Here is a 10,189-nt window from a genome sequence, read left to right as displayed (position 1 = left end):
CAATATGCTGTTCCATAATGAAAGCTCTCGAGGGGGATCGCAGCACCGCTTAGTGGGCTTTGTAGAGTCCATTCAATCAGAGGCTGCCAACACGCCGGGATTTAGAGACAGCCGCCCTCACCAGTGGGTCTCTGAGAAAAATAGATAATGATGCCAAAAAACAGCAGAAACAACAGGAAACAAGTCCTTAAGCTTTGCAGCCGTCATTTATAAATTGTAAAATTACTGTACGGTTGCGTCAGGTAATCGACTGTGATTCTTGCAAACGGCTGGAAAGATGCCTTCTGCTGGGGTGAAACACCCTCAGCATGTATCATCCTCGCTGGAAGTTGTACAGCAGAGTTGCTGTGACAATTGGATCACTAACTTCGAATGAGAAAGGGGGGAAAAAAAAGCCCTTCAGAAGCAGAGGAGTGTGTATATAACACCAAATGGCATACAGAGGAGGGGGGGAAAAAAAGGAATTTCTTGCTGGAGCAAGCAAAACTGGAGTCCTGGCACAAAACCAATTTTGAGACCTCTGTCTGGGAAGTGTTTGGATCAGCACATATTAAACACAGCTGCACGTGGAGACGTGTCGAAGGCAAAACAAATTCTGTTTTCTAAAGTGACCCACCGTCAAAAAGGGCCTTCATTTTTGTTGAGAACTGTCAGTCAATCGATTCGCCCGAAGACAGTTAAGGTCATTTACATTCCGCCGTGCCGATCATCACTCATATCAGGTAAAAATCCATATGAGTTAACAGAGAGGGCTGGCGTGCCAGACTGAGAGGACAGGCATTGACAGATTGTTTCAATCACACTCTATTACCATCTTAAGGCAAGTGATTTGACTTTGCATGGGACGGGGGCTCCGAGATGCCGATCTTGTTATTGGATTGCCCATGATAATGCTATAAAATGTCATCAGCTGGAAAAGAGATGCATCTATCATGCATGAGCAAGTGTCAGAAGTAATGGCACTTTATTATTGGGGGCCTCTGTGTGATTTTCTGGCAAGTGTACAAGATGTGTGTGTGAGAGTGTGTTAGTGGCTCTCGGTGTGGGGAAAAAGACGGCCGGAGCACCGGGGTTGTGGTAATGAAAGTGTAGCTGCAGTCTGACTTTGCTCTGTCTAGCTAAAAGGCATAATCAGCCGAATGGTGTGAGACGTCTGCAGCCTCATCTGGGTAAAATGAAGATGTCATGCTCTGACTACGGGCTACACGAATCTCCCATGTGTCTGGCTGAACCACTTGAGAACAAGGCTGACATTTAAAGTAAGGAGGTGCAAAGGGCATCCAAAACTACAAGGGCTGAATTAGAAGTGTCAGTGGATCGGTTCGAGGAGGGGGGGACAGATAGAGGACAGTTCAACACACAGTTTGAAGCAGTGGTCTTCAAAGTGGACCAATTCTAGCGCTGCGCCTCATGACATTGTTGGATTTGTTAATATTTTTTGCGTTTCATGATATCCTGTAGTTTAACAACAGCTGGGGTCTCCATGTGCAATAAAAAGCTGAACTCTCACGGGGCTAGTTAGAGGTTTTTAATTGGAATTTGGTCGGCCTTACAGCACATACCTCTTATACCCCCCTCCTCCTACACTTCCTCTGGCTAATACTTTTACACATTCAAGCTGGAGATGGAAAACTAAAACAGCGATACTGATTTTATGTGCCATCAAAATATTTCATTGTTAATGAATAATCAGAGCAATTCGGTACACTGGCAAACAACTTGAATCTATTGAAGACTTGAAGACAAACTACTGTAACGGAGGCACAGTTGGCTGAAAGCTGCTTCTACAGTATATAAGATGAAGAACAGGCACCAGGCTCAGTCAGGGATCTGATCTGTTTTTATTGTGTAAGACTAAAATTCACTTATCTTAAAAAAAAAAAAGGAAAAAAAGCAGATCACATTATAAACCAGTTAACACCTGACAAATCAAATTCCTCGATATTTTAGAATGATTTAAACATCAGTATCATTCCTCATCTTTGCCATTGACTGAAATGAGTTACCACTCAGACTGACTTCTTAAAACTAATCAAATGTACAAATGAGCTGCAGAATCTTTTGAAGTGATCTCAAGTTGTCAGGCGCTTTTTAAAGAACCAAACATCTCCTCAGTGGTTGTTGACAGGAGGCTTTCCAGCTGTTTACTGAAGATGGACTGATGTCCATTCGACATCCAGTCTGCTCAAAGTATACAGAATAAACTAAATTCCTGCAAATAAATGCAGCGATTTTGTCTTTTATCTACAAGCACATCAAATTTGCAGTAATTATGATCAATCAGAGGTTCAATTAATTTTCTTTAATCAATTCACTCTCCATCTTTGAGTGTGTTTGTTTCCATTTAACCTGTTATTCAACTAATTCAGCAGAAAAATACACTTCAGCAAATTTTAAAAGAACAATGGATAGTTTTACTCTTCATTTTTTATTTGATATTATTTTTCAAATTGAAAAGTATTTCCACTGACTCACAGACGAAACTCCCTGCCACACTTTAAGAACTGCAGATTGAAATTTGAATTTGAAATTGAATTTTAATTTAATGTGGATTTGAACCATTTTGCATTCATTTTTTCTGCCTTCTTTTATCTCTGTATAATTTGAAATCACATGTCTGATTCTGAAAATGAGCGCATGAAAGAGCGCAGGCTTTGACCTGCTCGCCTAACGTCCATTTGTTTGGTTAACTGATGGCAAACAACAATATAGTCACAATCCTTACACCTATTAAAATACAAACATCCTGAGTTCAAACATCAGAAGACACTCACACTTCGTTCATTTGCTTCCAAAATGTTTGACGCTCTCTTTGTGTCGGTCCAGCTCATCAGCAGGTTCCAGGGCCGACTTGCAAACAGGAAGAAGGACGTCCTTAAGCCTTTAATGGTGGACAGAGCGGACCGCACCAAGTGTGACAGAAATCAGAGGTAGAAAAAAATTGTGCTAGTCTTTTTAAACTCTTTGATTTCACTGAATTTCTGTTATTTCAGGACTTTGGTGAAGCTGTGGGTGAATTTATAGCTGCGGGTATACGTGGCACCTCAAAGTAAAGTCGAGTGTTTCTGGTGATGGTTTGATTGTATTGGAGGAGCAACACTTTAAGCCTGGTCGATGGCTTTTTTTTTTTTTTTTTTTTTTTTAATAATTTGTAGTTCCTGGCTCTTGTTAGGTGCTGAATTCCCAGTTTAGACCACTTTGAGTAGTTATCAACTCTATTTCTTTTTGTGTTTTTCTTCATGCAGTACAGCTGGATTCCATTTGTAACCATAGCGGAGCACTTCTAATAAAAGCACCTGGGAAAGAACGCCCCTCCCTCGCTGTGTGCTTCCTCTCACATCGCTTCTCCTCTCAGAGCATCAGAGCGCCTCCAGTGGACACCAAACTCACAAAAATCCCTCCCCAGGGACGATGATCGGTTTGTCTGTCGCGGACTACTGATAAGACACTGCAAACCCCATAAAGGCCGCCTGCGTCCCACTAGATATGAAGATCTTATTCAGCGGTAATTCCATTTCTACTTACAGATTGACTTTAATTTCCATTTAAGCTCAAACTCAGGTGACATTCAAAGTTGAACTTTCCGCAGTGATAAAAGGCAAGAAAATGAACACAGCCCATTTTTAAATATTGACTGATCTTTATTCATATTGAATTAAAAATATAGTTTTGACAGATTCATGTAACAAAACAGAGGGAATATGCATTTAAATGTCCTAGCTTGGGGAATATGTCAATTAACCAGTGGAAAGAAGTAATATGTGCCAAAGTACAGCTTATAAAACTTAGTTTTCAATCATTCTAATGAATTCAGACACAGAAAATATTATTTATCCTTTTGTCAGGAGAGACATTTTTTTTTTCTTCCAAATGTCCATCTATTGGAATAAACAAGTTGAACGACCTTTGAGAAACTCTCTGAACCGATCACACTCCCAGATACAAATGTAATTATGACAAGATTGCCACCAAAATCACCGAGTATAAAAACTGTACAAATACACTCTCCAATAGTTAGCTAAGAATTGATCTAAAGTATTATCTAAATATGAGGTAAATATACAAAAAAAAAAAAAGTAACAAACATTTAGATTACCCAAGGACGATACGAGTTAAAATTGTGAGTTGTGAAAACATTTTGATAATTGCCATGAGTGAACTATACAGTGTCTTCTGGCCCACTTTCTGCATAAATAACATAAGTTGTGCTTAAATCTTACACAAGTGAAATATGTAATCCAACTAACAAAGAAATCCCTAAACTCAGTGGTCCATCTCTCATTTCAGGTGTAAATTTAGCCCCTCATTCAGCTCCACGTTTCAATATCTGAATTCATCAGCAATCTTTCGCTGCTTCTGACCCATCTGCTTCAGTGCCACAGTGAAAACAGTTCATCTGGATGATTTTGGTGGCAGTATCAAATATATTCAGCAACAAACATAAAATGTGTTTGACAAATGGGCTCAATTCCCCAGAAATATAAATAAAATTACAAAATAATATATATATATATATTAAAAAAATGTGACTACAAAATAGTGAAGTCCTATTGAAGTCAAAGAAGTACCAGCGAACCTATCTGCACGAGCAAATACCAGTGAATTAAATGAGCGGGCCAGCTCATGCAAACTGTCCTCCAACTTTTGCGTCTCAAACATTATTAAATAAGACTCGGGGGGGCTGCAACTCGATATTGCTACACCGTTCATTCAGTATTGCGTCACATGGATGAACGTAAAGAACGACTGAGATCAGTGCAAATGGAGATGAAAACACACAAGCAAAGATAGTACAGGTCCTGAAAAACCCAGTGTGTGAGGCGACACAATTGGATCAATAACATCTGTTAGGAAAAGACTCGGGAAAGGAGGAGGGTGTGTGTAATATTGAATATCCATTAGTATTGCAACAGCAGCTTAAGAGTGTACAAAATTTTTAGAAAACAACTGAAGAGGAGGATAATACTGAGATAAGTGTGGAGGGTATTGAAGGTATATTACATCCAGTATAAAAGCAGGAAGCAGGGAGAAAAGAAAGATACTCCAACAAAGAGAGCAAGAGCCGGGGGTTGAAACACAAAGTCCACCGAGTTGTGCTGAGAAACACAATCACGCAATCACAGCGGGAAATGATCGGTTTGGGGATGACAAGGAGACCCTGCAAGCGTTTTGAAAGTCAGAGTTCACTCTTCAAATTACATTTACAGAATATATATATATATATATATTTTATCTATATATATACTGTATATTTATATACACACATAAAAGATATTTCTCAAAGAAAAGGTAAAGTTACAGTAGAACACTGAAGAACGCAATGATGCAAAGAGGAAAACTAAACAAAAAACCAGAGAGTCTGCCGGAGAGAAGCGTCATTGTTCTATTTACAGATGCTCCTGGCCGCCCTTCGTCCTCCCTATAAAAATATTATGACTTTTTTTTTTCTTAAACCTTTGTCTTCAATGATGGTAAAACTGATGAAGAACCTTTTACCGGGACGTCTCTGACAGAAGACAATATCCCTCCAAGATGCAGTTTCGCCATCAGCTCGTTACATTGTAAACTGTGCTTTCTTAACCCTCACTCAACCCCATTTTTATTCAAACCGATGAATAATTAGTGTAAAATCACATCCCGAAAACCACACATGGCTCAGTTTCAATGGTAGAAAATGTCTTTATCAGCTGCTTGGTGACTTATTGATTTATGTAATGACATAATATTTTGTCGAAGATGTGATTAAATGCGCGTCCGTCTAATGTCCTCATGATATGAATGATCAAAACACGGGGAAAAGAAATAGAGCGCACATTACAAATATGGTCATTCCCAGTTCAGAAGTTAGATCCTTCACAGTCCTGTCATGGTCAAATGAGGGTGGTTCTGTTCCAGTGGTGAGAATGTAAGCATGACTTTTGCGATATTGAACCGAACTGGTTTGTTATTTGCAACTTTCAGAGTTTCACAGTAGTTTGTGTGAGGCTCAGTTTTTAATTGGAAAATACCACGTGATCCAATGCTGTCACGTTGACTAAAAAACTTACAAAAAAGTAGGTCCTCTTCTCTCCTCTCTCTTTATCAATCTGGCCATTTTAAAAGAAATGGATTTGAAGTTTCCTAACCCGAAACCACCGATGACATAGAACATATGATGAGGTTTTCTGGATTTATTTGGGATTCATGGATGTTAATTGTTCAAAAAAAAATAAAAAATAAAACTACACTGGATAAGTGAGTTTATCATCAAGTGACCTTCAGATAAGCCCTGCCTACTTAGTTACTGCTGCTAACTTGGGCAGATCGGACAACTCGTGGCGGCTGACTGCATGTTTTTGTCAGTGCAAGCTAAGAACAACAAAGAGTCGTATCCCTCATATCCATGTTGCTGCTGCATGTGCCCTGGGCATTTGACCACTTTTACATCTTAAATAACTACAGTAGCCCAGAAAACAACAAAAGGTGTGGCCAGCTCAGAATGTCCCGACATTTGGGAAGTTGGTAGTTGAATGGTACTGGTTTGAATTTGGGTGCGTTGCTTTGCCAAAGGTCATTTGGGAATTACTTTAAAAATAACCAATCATGTCACTCCTCTTCTTTCATGGAGAAAGAAAAGGACATGTGAAAACCAAAAATCTCACGATGAGGCACAGATCAATACTGAATTCACATGACTGCTTATGCTTCCAAAAGCACACAAAATCTAAGAGGAAAACAAGGATGCACAGAATAAATATGACTCTCACCGTGAAGCCGACATGCTGGGTGAGCAGTCAGCACTGAGAGGGAGTTATTGTGTTCCTCTGAATAACCACAGTGCAGCACCTTCATACATATAATATCTTTTCACGTTACGCTTTGATTCATGTTCGCACTTGACCGTGATCATTTTTTTTTTCTCCCCTTTCTGGCGGCGCTTTGGCTGAACTCACATTTCTTATGGCTGCTTTTCAGATTTCACTACTGCAGCTGCAGAACGGTGTTTGCTTCACACAATCCTACAGTCACCTCCGAGGAGAAAGAAAGAATGGCAATTAACTCTGGTCTCCTCTGCCAGTTACAGTGCACTCGCACCTTCTCCCCTCCGAGCTTTTGTAACATTGATGCATTGGGCGGGTAACATTTCTTGAATGCTAATACCGTAGTTTTAACCTCGCTGCAGGATTACAACCTATTGCCTGTCGTTCGGGGTTTCTCAGCTGGCGCACTTGGTGAGATGTTGGGTAAGATGATTTCCCCACAGAACAAAAAGGGAAAGTGGATGAATTAGCATTCAAAAAGCTAAAAGCCCCTTGTGATGGTTGCCAGCAGAGAGCACCAGCAGGTTTTCTCCTCCAGAAGATTGGCTTTATTTTTCCACAGAGATCCATTACAAAGCTTTTCGGCGACTCTCTCCTGCTCTTGTTGCTCTTACACACACACAGCTGTACCAGAGTCCACGAGGACGGCTGGTAATGTGTTCTGGGCGCTGTTAAAAAAAATGATTTACATAGCTGACTTTCAACATAAAGCGGACAGAATCAGGGCACACGTTCACACATGTGATGCACTGCGTACGCGTGTGTGAATCTGAAAATCAGTAAAACAGTCCTAAACTTTTAAAGTGCAGGACAGCAGATCCAGAACGAGTAAATTGGATTGGCAGCAGAATGAAGCCGAAGCAGAAGTGATCGTTAAAGCAGTAAAATCCACTCTTAAATTCACATTCCTATTGAGCTGCTGCACAATTTATAAGTGCATCTACTGTGGCATCATTGCACTAATCTATCTCTCATTATATTTTTATTTCAACAGTTTTGATGTTCAGTTACGACGGATCAACTCGTGCCTCAGCTGCAGCCCAACTGGATGATTATTATTTCCCATAAAAACCTGAGAGGCGGAGAAAACTCTGTGCCAGGGCAACATCTGTGTTGAGAACAGTAAATCATTAGCACTGCTCATCTGAATCTTTAATACGGAGGCACATGGTTGTATAACAGTACTCGTGTATTGGTATATAAGCACAGCTAGCGGAGGAATGAGGCAATCTCTTCCTTTGAGGGAGTCGTTACCGGTAATTTGAGGTGGGCATAGGGGTAAAAAATTAATTTATGATGTTTTTAGAATTACACTCTAATATCTAATGTGGGAAAAGAGGCAGGGCGCCAAGTTTACAGTAGCACTCACCACATGTAGACAGGTGAAAAAGACCTGGTGATGTTCATTCACAAACAAAAGAAGTTTCCAAAATCTGTCGCTTGTGTGTCCCTCAGTTTTATAAAAGAAGAAAAAAAAGTACCTGTTTAATATAGATATTTAAATACCTAATCAACAGAATGCAAATGCAATAATGCCTCTGTGAAGCAGTCTCAGAAAAAAAGTCATGTCAAACAAGAACTAGTTATAGCTACGTACCCTGATGTTGAAATCTTAATACGTCTCTCAGCTCCCATTATTAATATGATAATCTTCTGAGAACCCCATTTCACTGTGTATTGCAGTTGCAAAAAAAAAAAAAAAAAAAAAATTTGTTGCTTCCAGCAAGAATAACAGCCATGTCATTTGGCCTTGCATTAAGTGCTATTAAATGATCAACGCCAGTCTAGATTGGTCTTTAAAGTCAATTTTCAACAGATGCCAGTGGTCTCCATCAGCGTTTAATGTGGCATCTGGCAGTATTGTATGAGTAAGCAAAGTTATCACCAGACTGAGCGATAGCTTGCAACGTCTCACCATTTATGTCAAACCACAAAAAAAAAGAACGTGTCCAATTTTCACTTAGTGCCCCGATGGAGAAGAGGCCATTTTACAAAGTTGTTGTAGTCCTGCTGCCTGAAACCACCGCAACCCTCAGACAGAGAGCAAGTCGTGACTACATGGTCAATATTTAATTTTCTGATTTTATGCCATACAATAGTGTGAAAGTGTAGAGATGCAAGAAAGAAAAAAAAGAAACCGGAAAAAAAAAAAAAAAAAACTAGCTTGTTCTTGTCTTTGATGTATCCTAACATCCTTCCAGACACGACTGGGTCCACACAGCCTTTATGCAGGATCGCGTCTGTGTGGTAATGACATATAATTGGCTTATTTGCGACACCGTAGAGTTGGCCTTTCTGCCTTCTCCGTAGTGCTTTTTCGTGGCTGGGTGCCTGTGCTGTTTATCCCGTCCTTCATTAGTCAAATACGTTGTGCGACGAGATCAGAACATAAACGGATCCCTGATGATCACAAAAAATAAAAAATGAACAAACGCTCTGTTCTATTAAATACATTGAAATCCTTTGTTTTCTTGTTATTGTAGTTCAAATGCTCTACATCGTCACCTTCTTTGCCCTGTTAAAAGTTTCACATCGGTTCAGCTGAAACATCACTTCTGGCTCTGGTTAAATCGGTCACACTGCTCCACACAACAATCTGAGGAGAAAAATAATGGAGGGATTGCTCACTGGTCGGACTGAACTGATGTGCCTGGGGAGCTGTAAGGAAAACTAAAGGGATAATTAAAGGGTCATCTCCAGAGAGATCAACCTGTTAAACCCCAACTTAGTCATGCCCATAATCTGCTGAACGCTTCCACTGAGGTACTGAGCGACGCTACAGCTATGGTGACATTTACTTTCCTGTTAAACCTTTTTTCCTGTGCTGCACCACCGCCTGCCGACACCGGCACCCTCTGTCTTTGAGCACAAGGTCAATTGAGCTTTTCCTCTGAAACGCATTTCGAGTGGCAGCAAGCTTATCTGTCCGTGTGTATTTACATATGAATTGATGTATGGTTATTATGAGTATGTCAAGCCTACGGACATGTTAGCATGTTTTAGGCATGATATGAACTGTGTGTGTGTGTGTGTGTGTGTGTGTGAGATAAATGTCTGAAATCCATTACTGGTATAGCAAAAGGTAAAAGTCAAAGAAGCATGTGGGCACGGCATGCAAGCCACATCTGGGCTTCTTTCAGCATGACTGCAGCTTTGCTGGTAAGTCACGACACAACTCCATGTGCATGTGCCGTTTGACAGACTGCACTCAAAGCAATGACGGTTTGTGAAGATCACAATGTGCACATCTGGCCGGGTAGAAAATGTGCTAAAAAGGACACGGCGGACAGCGACTCATGGGCGTATAAACAAAAGCATGTCAGGCGATGTAAATAATCCTCTTTGGGCTAACCTCAGTTTCTTTCTCCTGTTCCTCTTATCGAACATCT

This window comes from Salarias fasciatus, chromosome 16 (genome assembly GCF_902148845.1).
Source record: "Salarias fasciatus chromosome 16, fSalaFa1.1, whole genome shotgun sequence".
NCBI classification, from domain to species: Eukaryota; Metazoa; Chordata; class Actinopteri; order Blenniiformes; family Blenniidae; genus Salarias; species Salarias fasciatus.
The sequence above is the reverse complement of the archived record's forward strand: the minus strand, read 5'-3'. Positions refer to the sequence as shown.